This window comes from Protopterus annectens, chromosome 6.part0 (genome assembly GCF_019279795.1).
Source record: "Protopterus annectens isolate FY-2018-M chromosome 6.part0, PAN1.0, whole genome shotgun sequence".
NCBI classification, from domain to species: domain Eukaryota; kingdom Metazoa; phylum Chordata; order Ceratodontiformes; family Protopteridae; genus Protopterus; species Protopterus annectens.
This window is the reverse complement of record NC_056737.1, coordinates 1,606,976,947-1,607,000,349: the sequence shown is the minus strand read 5'-3', so window position 1 is coordinate 1,607,000,349 and position 23,403 is coordinate 1,606,976,947. Positions and strand designations below refer to the sequence as shown.

At 42.3% G+C, this 23,403-nt stretch overlaps 1 protein-coding gene across 6 annotated transcripts in view; it reads left to right on the top strand.

Moving 5' to 3' along the window:
- The window catches only part of HDAC4 (histone deacetylase 4), a 3,124,471-nt gene that overhangs the window by 2,351,357 nt on the left and 749,711 nt on the right, over window positions 1-23,403 (top strand). The gene's annotated exons all lie outside the window — the stretch shown is intronic.

Sequence of the window (23,403 nt, the reverse complement as noted above, 5' to 3'; positions counted from 1 at the left end):
TTGGTAGACATGGAAGGAACCTGACAGCATTGAACTATAACCTCAGAGACCTAACAAAATTATGACAGCACCAGAGGACAAACAGTTTTGGACAGAGGATTTGCCTGTTGATGCCATGGTCGTAGTAGCTGCCACTAGGAAGGAATTTTCTGATGAGAGTTCCACTGTCCAGCCACCCAACAAGGAGTCTCGAGTGATGGACAGGTTTGGAAAGCACATCTATGCTTCAGCAACATTCTCCGTAAGGTCACTGAACTTTTTGGTTCATTTCAGTAGGTCACAGAGGGACCTGGTTAAGGAACTGTCAGATACCCTCTCAGGATCCATTTCTGAAGTACAATCATGTATGACTTATCAACTGGCTACCCTGCAATCAGTTTCCATCTCTTCCATGAGGCTCATTTCGTGGCAGAAGTGGCCTGCAAAATCTAGGGTCCAGAGAGTCTCTCTTTGACAGATCCTTCCAGTGCCCCTGAAAGGAAGCTAGATTACCTTTCTCTTGAGGCAGTCGGGGGTTGGTTTTCTCTGCACGGGAGAACCTGGCTAAAAATAAAAGATATTTGGGTGCAGAGGATCATATCCAGAGGCTGTATAATACCCTTTTCCCTTCCTGAAAAATCCCCAATGTCCCACCCAGTCAGAGGGAACAGGCAGCATTTCAAGTACAAAGGCTGCTAGAAAAAGAGAGTCATCCAAGAGGTCCTCCTAGACCAGATAGAATCCAGAACTTACTCAAGATTCTTTTTAGTGCCAAAGAAAACAGGGGACTGGAGATCAGTTTTGGATCTCAGCAGCTTGAACAAGTCAGTTCAATGCACCAAGTTCTGGATGTTTACAGTTCAGTTCATTCTTCCCTTTTTGGGAAAGGACAACTGGATGTGCTCAGTAGACCTTCAAGATGTGTACTATAACATAAAGATGAACAGGCGATCCAGAAGGTTCTTACACTTACACGTGGGAGCCAGTCATTATCGGTTCAGAGTTCTGCCCTTTGGTCCCACCACAGCCCCCAGGGTGTTTACCAAGTGCATGGCAGTAGTAGCAGCAGTACAGTTGTTTCATTTGTTGATTTTTACCTGGAGGCATTACATCCGAGTGATGCCTCCAGGTGCATCTGCAGTTATCTCCTACTGCTCCTCTAGGCGTCAAATATTACTTGTTCATATTGCATTAATAATTCCAAAAATCATGCTACATACATGGTATCAGAATATTTTATCTTGAAGCAGACATGATGACATACACAATTGTTTTGCTATCTGACCTCTGTCAATGAGTATTTGTTAGAATTGTAAGGTGATAACTTAATTTTAAAGGCTCAGGCCACACCCACTAGGAGTTAAAGGTACACACTCAAAAGAGTTGTACTGGAGGAAATGAGTTAAGGAAAAAATAATTGCATGTGTTTTAAGATCATTATACAGCTTAAAAAAAACAAAACACAAAATCAGATCAGTCTGTGTGTCAGCCTTATGAGGTATCTTATTTCAAGATACTTTAAAACTTATGAATGATCATTTTGAGTGGGTCACTGAAGAACGTTCTTCACATCAAAAGAGGTATGCAGTGATAATGATGTTTCTGGAGCCAAACCCACTTGTTGTTTCTTCAATGATATCATATTTTAAGTATTTTTATTCATTGTTGTATATAGTGCTTGACTTTCAGCCAGTGGCTTTGAAAAAGTCCGATTTATTTATTTATTTTTGTTTTAGTACATAAGAGCAGAACCAATGTTGTCTGCTATGTCTGGTTTCAACCTGTGGATTATCGAATCCGACACCGAAATATTCCTTCAGACCTTGAACTCGCCAGGTTCTGCCTCCCTTGCTTACACTCTCCCTACTCCTCAGATCTGGTTTGCCTGCATTCTTGCTAATACCTCGCTCTAGCTCTGCTTAGGCTTAATCTTTCAAAAATGTTTATTGCATTGCTTGTTTGATTCTGTTTTTTTTTTTTTTTTTGTATCCCTTACTCCTATCTTAATTAGTGCAGGTAGTGTTATGTGTGATAAATAGATGGGTAGGGAGGTTGCTGTATTTTAAGTGTTTCATCCTGTGGTTAGGCTTCCCACCTTGGGATTTTCTTTGCTGTGGTGTGTCCCTTTCTGAGCATGGTTAGCTTTGTGATTTAGTAGTGTAGGTAGCTGTAGCAGTTTGTTTCTTGTAGCTGTGTACCTTTCTGTTTTTTCTCTTTTTAGGTTGTTGAACTATGGAAAAGGGTTTTAAGAAGTGTTGTTGGCTTTTGGGAGAAGCTGGCATTGCAGGACACAGAGGATCGCTGTGTCTTTTGCCTGAGATCTTCTCCCTTGGATTCAGCATATTCCATTTCTGAGGGATTTAGATCCAAGTCGATCAGTGAGCATCATGCCAAGTTGGTCCTCAAGGGCCTTACACCCTCCGGCTCTTTGCCAGCTTCGTCTGCTTCTTCCTCAGCTCCAAAGGTCAGGTCAGAAAAGCACCATTTGCGGAATTCTGTGACCTTTCTTTCTTGGGCTTACCAGTCCCAAAGATTCCACAACTTTTGGGTCCCCTCTGCCTGCCCTGATGTAGACATTTGCTCCGACCCCACAGTGCTGACCATCAGTAAAGCTCCAACACAGACTCTGAGCCTTCCAAGCCCGTTTCTGCCTAAAGGGGCTCCTTCAGGTAAGACAGCTTCCCTCTTTTCTCCATCTATGCCACCGAAGCTGTCACCAAAGTTGTCTCCATCCTCACCCCAGTTCTGAGTCTCCCGAACTCTGATCTGGCAGATGGGTCTATCCACTTCGAAATGGCCCTCCAAGCCCCCATCAGTGGCTTCATCTGTTCGAGGTCAGTGGATAGCATTAAAACTTCTGACTTGGAGCAGCTGATGAGGTTTGCACACTCAGATACAGTTTGGCCTTATTTCTTCGGGTCCAGGTACCTGACTTTTGGCTCCATCTAGCTAACTTTCTGCTTTGGCCACTTCGGATCTGAGGTCTTCGGGCCCAGCTGCATTCCCAACCTCAGGTCAGATCCAGTGGCTTTGCTGTCTTCTGCTCTGACTCATTCCTTGGTTGCATGAGTACTGACTACTTCAGGGGCCATCTAGACCTCGGAGCCGCAGTGTTGAATCAGGAGTTTCCAGTTTGGGGTTAATGGTCCCTGCTATGGGTTCATCATTTCCCTCATTTGGAGCTTCAACTTTTGAAAACTTGGCTACAGTCTCAACATTGGGGCTAGGCATAGCTCCCTTGGATCTGGGTATGTCATCGGTACCTTTGGGTACAGGGACTCTAGGTTATGGAAGGCCAATTTCTGCATTGGCCTTCGACGTTGTAGAAAGGATGCTCTTCTCTCAGGAGATGGGTTGAGTTTCCCTGGCTGATGTCCCATCCCCTTTTTCATCTGGACCAGAGACCAGTAATCAGTCTTCTCTTGGACAGGCTACATCAGTGGATCTCCATCCTGCTCCCTTATTGTAGCTTCCAGCCTCCCCTCAGCATTGCCAGAGTGGGAGGTTTCAGGGAAGAGGGAGGTGTAAGAGGAAACACCTTGACTCCCCTGAGTAGTCTCTCACAGAAGATACTGATCTGGAGGATGGAGATGGGTCCCCTAAGTCTCCATGGGATGACGTCTCATTTGGTGGTCTGTTGGAGCTGCTTCACCAATGCAGAGGCTGTGTAACAGAAGTCCCCCTCTCCGGAGGAGTCATTGTTTGTGGTGGCCTTCGGTGTGGGACCACCCATGCCTTGGGTGGTTCCTTCTCCAGATGCTCCTATAGACCTGGTGTTCTGGAGGACATGGAAGGAATCCAACACAGTGGAGCCCATCCCCAGAAGCCTGATAAGATTCTTGGACCCCCCCCCCCCACACACACACACAAGGACCAGCCGCATTGAAGTAAGGAACTGTCCATCAATGCTTTTGTGGGGATGGCTGCCACTAAGAAGGAGATCTCTGAAGAGAGCTCTTCAGTCCATCCCCCGAATAAGAAGTCTTGGGCATTGGATCATTTAGGGAAGCACTCCTATGCTTCAGCTACATTTGCATATTGGGGGCACTTATTTAATTTGTTATCTATCGTCAAAGTCCCCATGAGGCTTCTTTATAATTCAGCAAATGGATGTCTCAAGTGACCTGGTCTGGCATTGAAATGCGATGCCACACTTGGATGCGATTATGCAACTTTGTGGATTGCTTCATGGCATCCTTCATTAATGTCCCATTTGATGGCTCCTCCGTCTTTGGACTGAAAGTTAAAGATACTGTAATGAGGAGAAAGCAAAATGGGAAGATGCTGTCCGATGTAGGAGTGCATTTCACTACCCCTCAATGAACCATTTCAAGGAATCAGAAGCGGGCTAATGCTTCTTTTTTACAAATTCACAGCAGTCTTCTCAGGATGCTGCTTCAGAGGGTTCCTTCCAAGTTTGGTGGGGGTGGGTGTAATGGGCACCAACCTGAAGGCAGGGGAGGTCTGCAGAAGCAGAGTTTCCATGAGGAGTTTTCCTGTTGTCCTACTCTAGAGGTAGTTTGGAGGTTCATTTGGCTTTTCACCCAGAAGCTTGGGAGGCCATCACCTTTGATGCTAAGTGTTAAGGTTCATATCCAGAGGCTACACTATTCCCTTTCTAGAGGTTCAAAACTTTTGTCCCAAGCTTCTCCCAGATTTTCCACCCCATCAGTGACTGCAGACAGCAGTAGATATTCACAAGCTGCTCACAAACTGAGTCATCTAAGAGTTTCTACCAGACTAGCAAGGATCCAGGGTCTGTGTGAGATTAATTTTGGTACCAAAGAAGAACAAGGACCTCAGAACCATTTTGGATTTATGTAAACTGAGTCCATATATGAAACAGACCAAATTTCAGATGGTCATTTTACAGCCCATCTTACCTCTTCTGAGGAAGGATGATTAGATGTGCTTGATAGACTTCAAGGATACCTACCATCATATGAAGATAGGCAGGTACTCCTGGAGGTTTATGCTCTTCCAGCTGGGATCAGGTCACTACCAGTTCAGAGCTCTGCCGTTTGGTCTCACTACAGCCCCCAGGTGCTCACCAAGTGCATGGCAGGGGTCGCATCCTGACTCTGACTGCAGGGATTCCAGGTATTTCCCTACCTGGATGTTTGGCTCCTTACCACCCCACAAGAGCGTTGTTGATCATGGCCAGGGATACCTTGCTGCAGCTGTGTGACCACTTAGGCATTGCAGTCAGTTACCTAAAGCCAAGCTTGTAGTCTGTTCAGGTATTAGATTTCATAGGTTGCCACTTAGATACAGTCAGTCAGATTGCTTGGCTTCTGAGCTCCGGAGTGATCGGCTCTCATGCTTTAGGCCTTGTTGGCACTATTGATTTCAAAGCCTCCAACTCATGCAGTTATGAAACTCTTAGGTCATATCGCAGCATCTATAGGGTTGGTTCCTTTAGCCAGATAATATCGGGGGCTCTGCAGTGGACTGTGGCCATACAGTGGTCTTTCTTACCCCATCCAATGGATTTTCCATTATGGTTGACGAAGGTGTTTCACAGCCAAATTTGTTGGTGATTACAGTCTCCTTTAGTGACTAACAGGAGACTGTTTGTGCTTCCAAATCCTTCGTCCATGGCCACCATGGATACTTCCCTTCTGGGGTGGGGGGACTTTTTGAAGGGAGGATAGTTCAAGGGTCCTGGTCTCCTGTGGTGGTTGACATCCACATCAATGTTCTGGAGATGAGAGTTGTCCTCCTTGTGTTGCAGACTTTTCAGGATGCCCTTCCCAGAGGTGTGACTATGATACAGATGAACAATATGTCCATTGTCTTGCATCTTAGCAAGTGTAGGGGGGCACATTTGTATCCGCTTTGTTGAGAGACAGTGAGGGTTTGGCAATAAAAAAAATATTCTCAGTGGTTTCTGGTTGCAATGCACAGTACAACATTCTGACTGTCTCAATAGGAGCATTCTGCTTTCCCTTGAAAGGTCCTGACATCTGTGACTTACAACTTGGATTTTTTTAATGTTGGGGCACACTGTGTTGTGACTTATTTGCCTCCCCATCCAACACAAAATGCAGCAGCTGTTACGCCTTAGTTCCCCGTAGTTCCCCCTCTGGGAGAGTCACCTAGGGACTCTGATGTTTGCTTGGCCCCTGGGAATTCTTTATGTTTATCCCGCAGTTCCTTTTGTGGTAAAATTTCTTCCGAGGGCAGCCTACTGCAGAGCAATTGTGATCCTCATAGCACCTTTCCGGCCTCGTCAGGTGTAGTTTCCCTTCCTTTGGCCTCTTCTGAAGTATCTGCTTGGGTTTGTATCCCATTCTGGATCTTATTTCAAAAACATTGGGTCTGGATCACCCCAATCTTCAGTCTCTCAAGTTAACTGTATGGTCTCTCCAAGTAAACTTGATGACCAGAAATCTCAAGCTTTCACAGGCTGTGGCTAACATCTTGTCTTCATCTCAAAATAGTGGCCAGATCAGGTACTTTGGGGCACTCGTCTTCTGTTGAGCTCAGCTGCATTTCTCATTGAGAGGCCACTAAGAAACAGTAGATAGGCATATCTTCTGTGGCTGTTGGGTTGTTATCTTCAAGGAAGAAAGAACAACTATGACAACCCCTTGTCATAGCCCCCCCCCCCCTGCAAACTAGTTATAGTAACCTGGGAATGACCTACTTAGACAATTTCTAAATAATTGTCTCATGCTTTTTTTTTTACTCGCACCATAACATAACAAGTCATTTTCAGGAGATGTCAGGGCCCATTCTGCTAGGGCTTCAGGCTACCTGTATTCTGTCTGAGCAAAACATTATTGCAGACAAACTGAGCAGGACCCGAGGGTCTTCCAGAATCTGATCCATTTGTGACAAACTCTTTAAATAGATCTGTTTGCCTGTGTTCACAACAGACAGTTAAATAAATTCTGTTTCAGGATTCCTTTCAAGTAGGCCTGGAAGACAGATTTCTCATTCCCATGGACTGGATTTGTTCTGGATGTTTTTCCACTAATAACAAGGGGTAATACTAAAAATTCTGCTTTCTTGTAAAAATGGCCAAGGACAGTTTCCACAAGCTTCTCCACAGAATGGGCATACTAATGCAAGACAGGTGTTGTTTGATATACCCCAACCTGCTCCTTCTTCAACTGACTGCCTGGATGATATATTTTTATTAACTTTCAGACACTTGCTTTCTGAGGATGTCTAGAAGTCTGCTACTAGAAAGTCATATATGGGTAAGTGGAAAAGGTTTTGTAGTTGGTGCCAAAGAAAGAACCAGGACCTTTAAAGGCTCAGTCACCTGTGGTTTGTCAGTATTTTTTTGAGTTATTATTCTCTGCCTTTTCTTACTCTTCTACTGAGATTCATCTCTCGGCCATCTCTGCTTGCTTGTTTGTCTGCCCTTAGATCCTCCTCTATCCAGCCTCATAGGTTTATAGGTTCATATGTAGGTACTAGGCTATCGGCCCTGAGGCATATACATGCCCAACCAAAAAGGTATTCTAGCTTTTGCCACCCAAGAAAATTATTTTCCTGCGCCACTGTCGAGCAGAGCCACAGAGGTGATCCCCGGGCTGAATTTCCTATTTCCCATCCAGTCATCAAGATTTTTCTTGAAGAGTGCTAATGAGGAGCTTTGTTTGAGATAGATAGGTAGTTTATTCCAGAGTATGGGAAGTCTCTGGGACAGGAATCTATCCCTTCAGCATGTTCTGTTTATTGTGGTGACAAGGTTTAGGTCCCTAGAGTGTGTAGCTTGGAGGGATTGGGATTTCTTTAAGTGGAGCATGTCCAACAGCTCTGGGTTTGACTTAGCTTTGTATGTTAGGCAGAGATCACCTCTGAGTAGGCGATAAGCGATGGAGTAAAGCTGGAGTTTTTTGAGACGGTCTGCCTATGGCATCTGTTTGAGGCTGGTAATCCTCTTTGTGAGGTATTTCTGCGGCCTTTCCAGTTGTTGTAGATGTCTTGTGAGGTACATACCAAAAGGGGCGTTGTACTCTATAATGGGTCTAATGAGTGATGAGTAAAGGGGAACAATGACCTCTTTTTTCCTGGATGAGAAATCTTTTGTGATGAGGTGCGCCACGTAGAAAGATTTCCTGACTACTGTGGCAATGTGATTATCAAAGGAGAGACTACTGTCCACCTGTGTCCCAAGGTCTATTATCACACTTTCGGTGTTAAGTATACTACCGCTTATGTTGTAGTTCATGAGTACAGAGTTTTTACCAAAGGGGATGACAATGCTCTTTTTGGCATTGAGCTTGAGACCATGGCTTTGACACCAGGCATCTGTCTCTATGAGGCCCTTTCGTAGGATGTCCGCATCGTTAGGAGTTTCAATTATGGCTCCTAGTTTGCAGTCATCTGCGAACTTCATTAGTCAAAGACCTTCTGTGTTAGCCTGTACTTCAGAGAAATAGATACCAAACAGGAGAGGACCCAAGACTGAACCCTGTGGTACTCCACTTGTCACTGGTCTGAAGTCGGATTTGGAGTCTGCTACTTTCACAGTGTGGGTTCTGTCAGTGAGCCAGTTGGCAGCCCATCTTCTGATATAGGGCTTTATACCTAGTTTAGTGAGTTTATCTATAATTCCAGAGTGGGGGATGGTGTCGAAAGCCTTGGCAAGATCTAGATAGGCTGTGTGAACCACCTTACCCCTGTCAACGGCTTTGGTGACTGCTTCAAATAAGTCTATCAGGTTTAGGAGACATGATCTGCCTTTTATGAACCCGAACTGGGTGGGGTCCAGAGTTTGTGATTACCAATGTCTTTGTTTATAAGTTCCATGATAATACGTTCCATGGCCTTGCAGACCAGGCTCATCTGGCTAATGGGGCGGTAGTTCCCGGGGTCCGTGGTGGCTCCCCTCTTGTGGAGTGGGATAACCGTCGCTGTGCGCCATTCAGCAGGCACAAAGCCTGAGGTGAGGCTATGATTAGGTGTGCAGAGTCTCACAAGGGATAATTGGCCAAGCTTAAAACGGCTCGCAAGGGCAGTTAGCTTAGTACTAATCTATGAATCTATGAATTAGGTGGGGTGCCAGTTCGTTCTGTAGTTCGTGTAGAACGCAGTCTGGGATGCTGTCTGGTCCCATGAATGCTGTGTTCTTGGCTTTGGAGAGTGTGGCTTTTACCTGTGCAGCCATGATTACAGGAACTTTGCATTCTTCCGGTATAGAGATGGGCTCTTTAGGGGGTGAGAGGGGGGTAAAGTTAGCACTGAACCTATCTGCCAGGATGTTGGCAATATCAGTTGAGTCTGGATATTTAGTGCCATTGTGCTGTAACTCAGAGCAGATCTGAGTGTTGCCATTGAGATTCTTGACATAGCTATAGAATTCTTTGTGGTTGTCTTTAGAATTAGTGGCAATTTTGTTTTCGTAACTAGCTTTGGAGGATTTTACCAGGGATTGCAGCTTCTTACTGATGCTGACCAGGGAACTCCTCCACTCATGGGATTTTACTCTCTTGTGCAACAGTTTCTTCCTTCTGTTGTACAGTTTGTTTATGGCAGGGGACCACCAGATTGGCTTCCTTTTTTTGGAGGATAGCATCTTGGTTCTGTTTGGGATAGCACGATCCATGCACTCATGTAAGTGCTTATAAAGTGCAGTTGTGTAGGATTCAGTAGTCGTAACTGTATTGTCCATCTGCATAGGTGTCATGAAGTTCACCACTTCTGTCTTAAGAAGCATTAAGTTGGCTTTGGAGAAATTTTTTACCATGGTTTTCTTAATGGGGGGTGGGGGCAGAATGTGGATATCTAGGGTAATTAGCTTATGGTTGGATCGGACCAATGAGGCATTGACTTCAGGTGTGGAGCACCAGTCACTCATGTTGGTAATGACTAGATCTAGGATATTGTTGCCCCTGATGGGGGTGTGGATAAGTTGATCCAGGGCATTGGAGTTTATGAATTCCAGAAAGCGTTGAGCAAAGGAGTTGGTACATTAGTTTTCCCAGTTAACGGTGGGGTAATTGAAATCGCCCATTGTTAGAGTGTTTGGTTGAAACCTATTTTCCAGTACATCAAGAAAAGAGGAGTGGGAATCCTGGGACATGGTGGGTGATTTGTAGCAAGCTACAATTTGGATTGCAGTTTTGTCCAGAGTTAGTTGCACTTGGATAACCTCAGATGTATTATGCTGAGCAACTAGCCTGGAGGTGTGGATATCCTTAATGAATATGGATACACTTCCGCCTTTGGTGTTCCGGTCCAGGTTACATGGCCAAAAAGTGTGGTATGAGTTATAGCCTGGTAGTGCAGGGATACTGTCTAGAGCCTTGAACCAGGTCTCAGTCACTGCACAGATATCGATGTTCTCAATTTTAAGGAGTGCCTTGAGTGAGTGCATTTTGAGATGTAGACTTCTAGCATTGAGTAGCATCACCCTCAGTTTTTGCCTGCCTGTTCCTGTTACGGTGGTGAATTTGTCATTTGAACCTTGCCTAAAAAGGCACTATAGGGGTGGCAATAACCTTAGCCAGTATCCGGAATCCCAGGGGTGACAGGTGCAGGCCATCAATGGCAAAGCATCGTGGTCTGTCGATCATGTCATCCCAGGCAGACAGATACTGGATCGCACCAGAAGCTTAGCCAATTGTTGAAGTCAGTCATTTTGTCCTTGTACTGCAGCATCATTTTGGGTGATGGCAGAATGCTACTCAGGGCTAGGGTCATACCTGCCTGGGCTACAAGATCGGAGAGCTCTTCCATGTCTCTTTTCATGTAGTCCAGGGAGGTACGTCACAGGTCGTTCACACCAACATGCGCAATGACAAAGTCATATTTGTACTTGTTGTGGAGTGAACTGAGTGCATGCATTATGTGGTGGATCCTGGCACCCGACAGGCAGCTGACAGTAACCTTCTCCTTGTTTAGCCTGGTGAGTGGGACATCAGTGTGCCTGACTGTAGAGTCACCTATGACCAGTGTGTTGGGTACGTTGTTTTGCCTTATTGTCTGTGGTTGAGTGGCACACTGCGTCTGCGGGCTATGTGTCATTTGGGTTGTGTTGGGGGATGGAGGTTGCTTGCGTTTCTGTTTTGGAGGTCTCTGTTGCTTAGACAGATTATTATTGAGAGCCTCTGCAAATGTTTTTGTATTACTATGTGTGGATTTTGGTGGTGTAGATTTAGTGAGACTGTGTGATGAGTGTGGTGTGGTGCAAGTGTTTACCTTCTCCTCTTGACTGTCAAGTTCAGTCTTGATTGGAGAGAGCTTTACCTCCAGTTTGGCTGGATAAGTGCATCTCTCACAGGTTGTAGTGTTGGGTGGTGGGAGACCTGGAGGTCTGTGTACATGAGGCAATTTCTACATTGCCCCAAGATGCCCAGATTCATCGGATAGACAGGAGAGTCGAGCCTAGCCAATTACCCCATATGAGAATCAAACCCTGCACCTTGTGTCTGTAAGGTAAACACCTTAGCCAATATGCCATCCTCCCACAACAATATTTGAAAGGGGTTCTGCATATCTCTCCATCTAGAAAACAGGTGGCTTCTGCTTTGGATCTCATTTTTGTTCTAGAGAAACATGCTTTTTCCATTTGAACAAGCTCATGAGGCTGAATTGAAGTTCTTAACTTGGAAAACAGTGTTTCTTATTGCTGTGACATCTGGAAAGTCAGCCTTATCTCATTTTTCAGAAGGATAGACTTTCTTTGAGAATAAATCCTTCATTTTGCATAAAGTGGTTTCACTTTACTTTGTCAAGCTGTTCATCTCCCTGATTTCTTTCCATATCCAGAAAATAAGGGAGAAAAGATTTTACATACTCTGGATGTCCACCAGAAGGTTGGATACTCTCTTGACAGGACTGAAATGTTCAGTACAGATCAACAATTTCTTTCATATGAAGGTAAGAAAATTCTTTCCTATGAAGGTAAGAAAAAAGGACCATTTGTGTCAAAACAGACAGTTTCTAAATGATTCTCTTATGCTGTTGTTTAAGTGTATTGTAAGTTGAGTGGAGTATAAATATGAAAAAATAGAAGGAAGTGGCCGCAGCAGGGGACTGTATTCATAAGAGTAGTATATGTTGCGTAGGTGGGGGATTGTTTCAGAGGTGTACTATGGTAGATATGTGAAAGCGGTAGTGAGGGCTTACAGTACTCTGTGAGAGGGTGCTGAGGCATCTTGAAGTAGGGTTAATGACAAGTGTACAGGGAGGGTAAAGAGGCATGGCTTTGTGAACTGGGTGTTTGGAAGGGAATCAAAGGAAGGGATTATGAACAAAAGCAAATCCTTTTTTATGCAATGAAGACTTAATAATGAAACTGTTATATATTGTGTCATTTCTGATGTGTTGGGAGATGGAGTTCTACTGCTTGGCAATAGAGATGCTATAGAGAGATTTTCAATAATGATTGGTTTACATACTGTATTAGTAGAGATTGTGCTGCAGTCAGCTGAGCTTGCCCTTTCAAGAAGGGTTTTGATTTATGTAGCATGGCAAGTTTTTTGTGAGTTTTTGAGATAATAAAGTCAATATGTTTGTAAAATCTTAATTTGTGGAGAGGAATTAGTCTGAGTACTCTAGCATTTGTATACAAACAACCAGAGAACTACCGAATGAAAATAGAAAACATAATGACACACTTCATTTATATATAAATGAAGTGTGTCATTATGTTCTCTACTCCTTGAAGGCTAAAGCCGAGACGTCAGAGGAATAAATTTGCTTTTTTCTGTGGATTTGTGGATTTTTGAGAGTTGTTTTCTACTCTAGCATTTGTAACCTGAGGTCTTATTCATTGATGAGAGATTTTCAGCCGAGGTCTTATTCATTGATGAAATAGCGATTTTCCAAGAGTCAAAGAAAATTTTAGTTTTGGTGGAGTTTAGTAGACATAAAGAGTCTAATATCTGTTGTTGTAAGGGATGGAAGTTTACCTGTGTAGCTGTATGAAGTTGGTTTAAAGAGTTGGCAGTGCAGATGAGGGTGGAGTTGTCTGCATATTAGATGTGTGTGGCATTAGGGATTTTGGTGTGCTTGTCATTAATGGATATAGTAAATAACATTGGTCCAAGTATGGATCCTTGTGGGACACCGGTGCTGATAGAACAAGTGTCAAAGTATATGAGGCAGGTATATAAACTTGACTTTACAAAGCAGTGTGTTTGCGATCAGATGTGTGTAAGTAAACTTTAGGCATGTTGCATTTTTGTAGCCATAAATGAGGAGAATGCTCAGCTTTTTCTGTAGATTAATGGTAGTTTTTTTCTTTGTTTTTCTTTCAGAATAGTAGTTAGTGATGATATGGTGTTACAAGTATTCCATTTAACTGTGGTGGATAAGTGGATGGGTGTAACAGAATTTTACTTATTTCTCTATTAGTAAGGCAGATTTCCAAGGGGTTGTAAGGTGTCACCAAAAGGAGTAATGTAACAGGACCCATAACATAAGTCAGTGGAGCATGGAGGTCTCTTAGTAGTGTAATGTTGAATGATGGAGTAAAGAACTGGGGATTTTTCAGGGTTGTGCAGTAGTTTGAAGGTCGTAATTATGTGTACAGTAGAGAATTATTTAATTTGAGTCAGTTTTACTGATGTCCTTCCATATCACTGTTGCAGTATTCTTTACATTTGGGATTTCCTGCCTAGGGCCAGTATACCAAAGCCTTTGGTTGCTTTAAGGTGTGCTGCACGTCACACCTATGCAGCTGTTGTAACATAGGACATAAAGGTGATGTCCACACACAATCCTCTGAACTTCTTTGCTGCCAGTTCGAACTCCATCTTTTGATCATCTTTCTGAAAGCCTACGTTCCGTTGTTGGTTTTGAGCCGTTGCAGATAAGTGGCCTGTTGGGGTTTCTTTTTTACTATCTTTTTGGTTGCTTGTGGGGTTTCATGTCATCCAAGAAGGGTAAATGCCAGTGTGGGAGACAGTAAAGACCGCCATGAACAGTGTTCGTTTTGCCTTGGCGCCTCACACTATCATACATCCTGTTTTATCTGCCAGGCTTTTGTATCAAAAATTTTGTGTCGTAGACTTTTTTCTTTGATGCTGCTACTTGAGAATCAGCAACTTAAACTTCTCGCGAAAGATACTATTTTAGGAACTTCCCACCCCGAGGGACAGCCATCAGGGAAGAAGACTAAGAAACTTAGGCTGGAATCTTCCACTGTCCATACTCCACCGGACATTTCTCCTGAGGTGACTGAATGCCTGGAAGGTTCGCCAGGCTTTGTTGCCGGATTCCTCTGCTGCGACTGGGTTGCATTCTGGTGGGGATCCGGCTTTAAGCACTTTTGAGGAGATTTGCAGATGTCTGTTTCAGACGTTCATGGGGGAACCACAGTTGATCATTTCTGAGGGGCCTAGGGATGTTCTTCAGATTTTATTCAGAGAAAGAAGTTCCTATTGCTGTTATTGAATGCCATGCTGGGTCAGAGCCTTCCAAGTTTTATAAGGCAGATGTCCCATTAAAGAAAAACAAAAAACTAAACCTGTTTCTCCTACCGCTGTGGATCCACAGATTGAGTGGCTGGCCTTCACTTAGGGTTTGTTTAATGCTTTGATGACATTGAAACCTCCTCAGAGTGTTTCTGTTCCAGCTCCCCCTTGGTCCTCTGCTCCACTTAACAGACTCGGGGAACAGGATTTCTCTGAGTAAGAGTTGGATTCTGATGAGGAATCCCTTGCTTACTCTTCTCAGATTCCTTCTCCTTTGGACTATGGGTCAGAGGAAGAGGAATCTGCTAGTCCTGATACTCCCTTTGAAGAGATTTCTTTTGAATTTTTTAAATGGGATTGTGTTTAGGTCTCTGAGATCCGTAAGAGGTATTATGAGTTGCAGCAGATGGAATCTCCTAAACCTTCTGCTGTTCCTCCTATTTTGTCTGCTTTGTCGGATGTGGTTTCCAATGTCTCTAAAGCTCCTGATTCTCGGCCGCCTGCTCCCAAGAAATCTGATAGGTTTTATAGGGTGCCTGAGGACTGTAATTTTTTGTACAAGTGTCCTGCTGCTGACCCCTCAGTAGTGTCTGTAGCCTATGACAAGCCCTATCAATTGCTTCCTTCACCTAAATTACTGCCTTCTGTTAAAGACAGCAGAACCATGGAAAGGCTAGGTAAGAAGGTTTATACCTCGGCTACCTTGGCTTTTAGGACTATTAATTATCACACCCATATGTCCAGATATCTCTGGCTTGTCAGGTTTTTTCTGATCTTCAGGACTGTGAGGGTAAAACGTCTTCTCTTTTCCTGTTAGGGACTTCCTTACAGTTGGTTCACCATTCCATCAAGTGTAGTTATGATGCAGCAGGTGCTTCTTCTAGAGCTGCTGCTTTTGGGTCAGTGATGAAGAGGTATTCTTGGCTTTGGCTACAACCTTTGCCTGATGATATCAATGCTAAGTTGACGGCTGCCCTTGTTGACAATAAACACTTGTTTGGGGAAGCAGCTGATGATTTAATTCCCTTCAGGATAAGGAAAAGGCTTTACAGGAACTCAAACATGTCTGTTTCCCCTGTTCCTAAATTTCAGAGAAACTACCCCAATAAGCCAACCTTTGTTCATAGGCAGTATCGCCCTCCACCTGAGGGCAAAAAGGCTGGCAAACAGTCTCCTCCTGCTAAGGCTGTTCAAACTTCAGGGACTCTAAAGTCTCCCCTTTCAGATAAACCACGTGCTGCTATCGGATTCTTCCCAGCCATGTTCCTCTTTCTCTTCATCTTCCTGTTTGGCTACAGATTAATCAAGATTCTTGGGTTATTTACATTATTTGCCAGGGTTATTTCATGTTGTGGAAATCTCTTCCCCCTTTTATGGGCATTCCTCAACCTCTTCAGGAACAACTTCCCTTTTTCCCAGAGGTGCTTTGGGACCTGTTGACTCAGGATACTATTCAAGAGGTGCCTATGTCCCAAAGGGGGAGGGAGGTTTACTCCAGGATGTTTCTAGTGCACAGAAAAGAGGGAACCTGGAGATGAATTCTAGACTTTTCTCATGTAAACACTTTTCTGAAAGTGCCCACTTTTCAAATGTTGTCCCTTCAGACTTTGTTTCCCCTTTTACTTCCTTAGGCTTACATGGTGTCTCTGGATCTCATGGATGCTTATCTCCTTATTCCAATTCATCCCATTTTTAGGAAGTTTTTGCATTTCTCTCTTGCTTACTGGCATTTGCAGTTCTCTGCTTTGCCCTATAGCCTTTCTACTGCCCCAAGTGTAGTCAGCAAATTCCTCACTCCTGTGATTTCTTTTTGCAGGCTTCAGAGGATCCAAGTATTTCCATACTTGAACGACTTCCTGTTTCAGGAATCCTCTCCAGAGATCCTGTTGCAAAATCTTCATTTTGTCATTTCTTTTCTTCAGAGCCTGGGATTCACAATAAGCTTCAAAAAGTCTTCTCTGACTCCTTCTCAGGATCATGTTTTTCTGGGTTGCAGGTTTCAGACATCCTCCCAAGACCTTAACTCTCATTTCCTTCTTTCAAACTCTTCATCCTCTGGTGTCCATTACAGCCAGGGAGTTTCTGAGAGCTCTGGAATTCATGGCATCCACTATCCCTATATCCCTGTGCTCCCTCTAGCTAAACGCCACATGAGAAAGTTTCTGTGGTTCCTGAAGTCAGTTTGTCTTCAATACACATCCTGTAGAATTTGTAGTTCCTTTACTACCTTGTCTCAAGAAGGAACTTCAGTGTTGAATCCATCAGTTGTCTCTAAATCCAGGGCTGCCTTTTCATCCCCCTCTTCCCTCTCAGGCGCTATTCACAGATGCTTCAGACATGGGTTGGGGAACAACTTTTGGCTCCCTAAAGGTGCAGGCGGTCTGGTCTCCTTTTCAGCAGAATGAGCACATCAGTGTCAAAGAGATGAGAGCCCTTCTGCTGGCTCTTCAGGCTTTTCATCCTCTTTTTTCACTGAGACTTCTCAAGGTGTGTATAAACAACACCACAGTGATGTGGTACATAAACAAACGGGGGGAACAAGATCTTATCTTCTTTGCCGGTTGGCATTCCTGATATGGTATCTTGCTGTCCAGTATCGAGTGACTCTTCTGGCAGTTTACATTCCCTCAGGTCAAAGCACTGTTGCAGACACTCTGAGCAGGTCCTTAAATCAATCCCATGAATGGATGCTTCACAGGGATATGTTTCTGGACATTATCCACCAGTGGGGTATTCCTCAAATAGATCTATTTGCCTCCCCTCTGAATGGACACCTTCCTCTACTTTGTGCCAGAGTCCCAGCTTCTCTGGTGTGGAAGGTTTTTCTTGGAAGGGAATGTTTCTTTGTTTCCCCTCCCCTTACCGTCATTCCAAAAGTCCTGTTCAAAATTCAACAGGACGCCCCCAAAATACTGTTGGTGACTCCCTTTTGGCCAAGACAGCATTGGTTCCCTCTTCTACATTTAGCCAAAAGCCATCATCACAAGTTACCTCACAGGGTGGACCTACTCACAAGACAAGAGATCTCTCATCCATCCCCATCTGTCCACTCTTCATCTGACACTGCAGATAGTAGGATTTTGATTCCACAGACTCCTTTTTTCTGAGGACATGCTTAGGGTCCTGCAGGAGGCCAGGAAACCGAGTACTAGGAAATCCTACTTATCCAAATGGAAGAGGTTTTCTGTTTGGTGTCTTTCTTGTAACCTGTATCCACTTTCTGTGGATGTTCCTTTGGTTCTCTCTTATCTGTTTGAATTGCTCAGTACTGGGTTGGCTTATTCTTCTGTTAAAGCCCACTTATCAGCTTTCTCTGCTTGTCCGCCTTTATCTCGTCCTTTAGCTTCTAGGTTTGAAGCTAAACAATTCCTTAAAGGTGTCCTTGATATTAGGCCTCCCAGAAAGCCTGTCCCTCCTCCCTGGGATCTTAATTTTGTTTTGGAAAAACTGACTCAGGCTCCTTTTGATCCTGCAGTTTCAGCTTCCTTGCTTCATTGCTCTTGGAAGGCTGTTCTTTTGTTAGCCCTTACTTCTGCCAAATGGGTGTCTGAGCTTCAAGCCTTTATAGAAACTCCTCCTTTTTTGGGTGTTTCATAAGGACAGGGTGTCCTTGCATACTAATCCTTTTTTATGCCCAAGGTAGTGAGTGAGTTGTCCCTTAATCAGTCTATTCATTTGCCCACTTTTCTCCTTTCTCCGTAATCTGCTAGTGAGAAGATGCTGCATGCATTAGATGTGCATAGCCAACTCAGATTTTATTTGTATAAGGCTAAGACTATTAGGAAATCTGATCAGCTTTTTGTTTCCTTTAATCCCAGGTCCTTGGGATTAGCTGTATCCAAGCAGACTGTTTCTTCTTGGATTTCAAAGGCTATTTCCTTTTGTTATTTTTTTCATGGTAAGAGCCTTCCTTCTTCTGTAAAGGCTCATTGTACTAGAGTTGTGGCTTCTTCTGGTGCTTTTTTCAAGAGTTTGGATACTAATTCTGTTCTTGAGGCAGCTACCTGGACTTTTGTGCATACTGCTAACAAGCACTACAAGTTGGATGGGATATCCAGAGCTAGATCTGGTTTTGTTAGGGCCATCCTTCATGGCTTCCTAGAGAGATCTACTGGTCCTTCCTTCTCCCAAGTTTCTTCTTGAGCTTTGGCACTCTCCCAAATGTAAAGAATACTGCAACAATTATATGGAAGGACATAGTACAGATGTGTAAAATCTTTCAATAACAGTAGATATCCTTCTCTTCACTGTTGCAGTATTCACTCCCTCCCTCCTCCCCCTAGTCCATTTATCTTCTGGATGTATTGGTTACCTCTTAGTTTTCCCTTAGACTGGCATTCCTACTGGGGCTTTCAGTTCTTAGCATAGTATATCCAGACTTCCCTTTTATGCCCTACATTATGCGAGGAGCATGTGTGTGACGTAGAGCTTACTTTAAAGCGACCAAAGGCTTTGGTATAATGGCCGGACGTCGGGCTGCCCTAGGCAGGGAATCCTAAATATAAAGAATACTGCAACAGTGAAGGGAGGGACATCTACCATTATGGCAAGATTTTACACAATTATACTTTTTAGAGAGTGGCAGTGTTATGATCTATATTGTTGTTTAGTTGTGGATTTGACATCTTTATTATAGCATTGATCAAGTTTGGCTAATAGACAGAAGTTGAGATTGGTTACGATAGGAGAGGCATAGGGAGTAGAAAAGAAGTGGTTATGTTTCATCTAGCAGAGTCTGTAAGTTAGTGTTTTACTCTATAGATGCAGTCTTGCTTTTTGTGTGACTTCTTTATGGCTTGCTGAAGGTGGAGATCAAATTTCAGGTGGTTGTCTATAATCACACCTAGTGTGGTGTAGGATTCCATTTCTGTATTAGTCTTGTTGTATATACTTGCTTCCATAAGTTTGGAACATATTTTTCTTAGAGAGGTTAATTAGAATTGAGACAGTGTAGGCAAGGCTGTCTGTAGCAAGTTAAGAGGTATTCAGATGGAAGTTGGTTAGGGACATTGGTTGTTGTTTTAAGGTTATGTATGTATTTTTTAATTGTAGATGGTAGGACTGGAGTGAGTGTGAAGGTCTGTTGTAGTTATAATGATTGGAGCAGTATTGCTGGACTTGTAGTAGTTTTGCTTTGTAGGAGGGAGGTTACAGCGTTTTTAAAATGTAAGTTGAACTGTAAAGCACAATACTTTGGGAGTTATTGATTGGGGATGGCCTGAGTTGGGCTGCTTTTCCAGGATCAAGCAATGTATTTGTTGATATCCAGAAGTTTTTTTGGATTGTTTGGTGATGAATTTTGGGTGTTACTGTAGCAAGCTTTTTTGTCCTGTTTTGTGCAGTTTGTTATGTTTCCTTAACTGCCTTTGTAGCCATGACTTCAAGACTTTTTCTCTAAGCTGCATGAGTTGCCTTGTTTTTTTCAGTTAACCAAGGGGCTGGTTTGTTTTTAACTCTTTTGATTCTTAGTGATTCTTAATGGTACTTGGTCTGTCAAGATATTTATAAATATTGTTTTAAATGTGCGTACTGCTTTATCAAGGGGACGAGTTTAAGTGGAGCCCAGCTAATCTGGAGCAGGCTGGAAGTAAAAGTTTCTTTATTGAAGTTGCTGAGGTTTCTGGGAGCAAGCTGGAAGTAAAATTTTCTTTATTGAAGTTGCTGAGGTTATGGGCTGTATTACAATGGCAAACCTTATTGGGGTTCTGCCTTGGAATGGACCCCATTCTCAAGTCAAAGTATGATTAAAGTTAATGAAATTTGTATTGTTTCAGTCTTTCGTGTTAGCCAAAAGTGCTCTTCTCAGCACCAGTAATCTCCCTAGAATGGCCTCCTCTTACAATTCATACAGAGTTACATGTCCCAGTAGCATATCTAAATATGACTGTAAATCATTTTATGAGACTCATTACCCCTACTACTATTGCAGCTGTCTGGTTATCCTTCTTCCACATATCTGTCATTATGCGTGCAAATCCTAATATTTTATGACTTTGTGTCTCTGTATGTAAGACACTGTAATCACTGGATGTAGCAGTTTCAATGATCAGTGCTACTTTTGTCTTATTTTCATGGACTACTGTTTCTGTTTTTCTCACATCTATTTTTTGAACTGTTGGTAATGGGTGATCCCATGTGATATACATTTGATCATTTTTATAATGCTTTCTGGCTCATGTTTCCAGTGCTTCTTAGCTATCTCAATATTGTAATGTTTGGACAATCCCCAGTGCAACTGTCTTGCCAAACAGGAGGGAAGAATAATATTAGCTGAGGACTTAAATTTACCAGAAACAGACTGGAATAATATTGATTCTACAATGCTAGGAAGGAAATTATTCACAGTGTATATTTAAGAACAATTGCTTCAGATTGTAAAAAAACCTACCAGGGGACTGAACATACTAAATATTGTTTGTGTTCCCAAATAAATTACTGTAACATCAAGTTTTACCACCATGGGGTTATAAAGGTTAATTTGTTGCTAGATAATTTTGCCAAACTGAAATCTAAGATAATGCACAGAAGGTTAATTACAGATTATATGGAAGCAAAACAGTCACTGTGTAAAACTAATTGGAGTGAAGTGTTGAGTGGAAAAACTGCAAATGGAATGTGGACAGTTTTGAAAGAGAAACTTAGTGCAATAAAAAAAAAAGTTTGACATCAGGATCTAGGCATCCAACATCAGGCGGATATATTTCCATAAAAGCAAGAGATCTGATTAAGGTGAGAGACAAAAATATAAAAAATGGAAGCGAGGTCGTATTACAACTTTGAAAACTGAACTAAACAAGCTGGACAAACAGGTTAAGCATAGTGTGAGTCAAAAATCAAGAAAAATTGAAGACAATTTATATAAAGAAGTTGAGCATACTAGGAAACCTTTTTATAGATACATAAGATGTGGAAGGAGTAAAGGCACACACATTGATAAACTGTGTGCAGATTCTAAAATGTATTCTCTTGGACAACAGATTATAGATATATTTACAAAAGCTTATGCAAAACAGTTTGGCTCCACAAAAGGAGTGGTAAGTTGTCCTAGTGAAATCCAGGTAACTCCAGGTAGTGGAATCAAATTAGATTATGTTGAAAAAGAACTGCACAAACTGGATCCAAACAAAGCACAGGGAGGAGATGGAATTAGTAACAATGACCTGAGAACACTTTAGCAAGAACTTACGGTACCATTATATCTATTATTCACTATGTCATATAAATATGGGGAGATTCCTCAATATTGGAGACATGCGCTCATTAAACTGTTTTTTAAGGGAAAGGGGAGTAGAAAAAACCCAAAAAACCCAGAGTCATATAGATCCTTAAGTCTACTTTCATGTTGTAGAAAAATAATGGAGAAGGTAATATTGGATAAGTTATTATCAGAACTGGATAGGATGGGACTTGAAACCATATATCAGCATGCATATGTTGAAAACAGATCTGTTACCACCTGTAACTTGATGTTCTATAACAATATAATAACAGCTATGAATGCAAAATTGTGCTGCAATCTAATTTAACTTCAGCATTTGACAGGGTCTTACACATAACACTAATCAATAAATTAGTGCAATTATGATGTACCCCTGATAAGATGGATAGCTGCATGGCTTACAGATAGGACATGGCAAGTATTATACAGCAACTGGACAGTCAAAATCCTTGGTTATAGTCGGGGTGTCCCACAGGGCTCTGTCCTAGGCCCTTACTTGTTTAGATTGTATCTTTCAGACCTAACTTTTTCATCTGAGGTGTTCTACAGTCTATATGCAGATGACCTGAAACTGGGTAAACTCATTACATGTGTTACAGATAAGGCATGTCTGCAAAATAACTTGACTAAATTGACCATTTGGGCACAGGAGAATAATATGCTTATAAATACATCAGAAACTAAGCATATGAGATTTGGTAGGCATAAATTGAAAGGTGAATATTTAAAACGTAACACAGTGATTGAAACTGTAGACTCATTTAAGGACCTGGGTATATGGGTAGATTCAACTATGAGTTTTTCTAATCATATCAACCAATTGTTTAATTATAGTTATAGCATTATAGGTTGTATAAAACGATTTATAAAGTCTAGGAAATCAAAAATAATGAAGTCATTGTTTGTTAGTTACATTAGACCCAAACTTGAGTATGGAATAACAATATGGAAACCTTATAAGAAAACAGGCATGAGTAAACTGGAAAGAGTACAACGGAAATATACCAAAGGTATCCATGGATGGGAAAATTTAAGTTATTATGAAAGACTAAAATATCTGAACTTGTACAGTGTCTCTTACAGATATCTAAGAGGAGATTTTATTCTGATGTATAGGACATTTAGTGACAACTGCCTCTGGGAATGTGTGGGATAAACAAAAAGTACTAGAGAATCATCAGACAACCTATTTAGGAGATTTTATAGGAATGAGAAGTGTACTAATTGGTTCTCTGACAGAGTAGCTGATGCATGGAACAGACTACCGAATTGCATTAAAGCAATTACTAATTTCAATATTTTTAAGAACAGCCTGGATACTTATTATGGGAACAAGTGTTTTGGTATATTGGCAAGCTAGAAGGGCATTAATGCCCGTGCTTGAAATATTTGTATGAATGTACATTGTTATGCCTTTCAGTATACAGGCCCTCTGCCATTACTGTATCATACCCAGCAACAAGATGTATGACTGTTTCCAATTCTGTTTTACAAAACCTGCATTTGCCTGTTTCTCTGACATGTTAAATGGACTTCGTAAACCAACATGCACCTCATTCACTATCCTGGACCGCCAAAATTAACTTTTCATCTTTTGGTTTAAATTCACCTTTCCTTAACCATTCCTGTGTCAGATCCCAATCTACATGAGGTTGTTACAGGAGTTTTCTGTACTTGCAACTATATTTATCCCTTTTCTGCATTTCTTGCCTTCTCATCTGATCCTTCACCTTATATTCTTTTGCTGCCTGATTTTTGTCTACTTCTAATTTGATTTCCATTCCTGATTTACACTGATATGCTTTTGCTAAAGTAAGCAAGGAA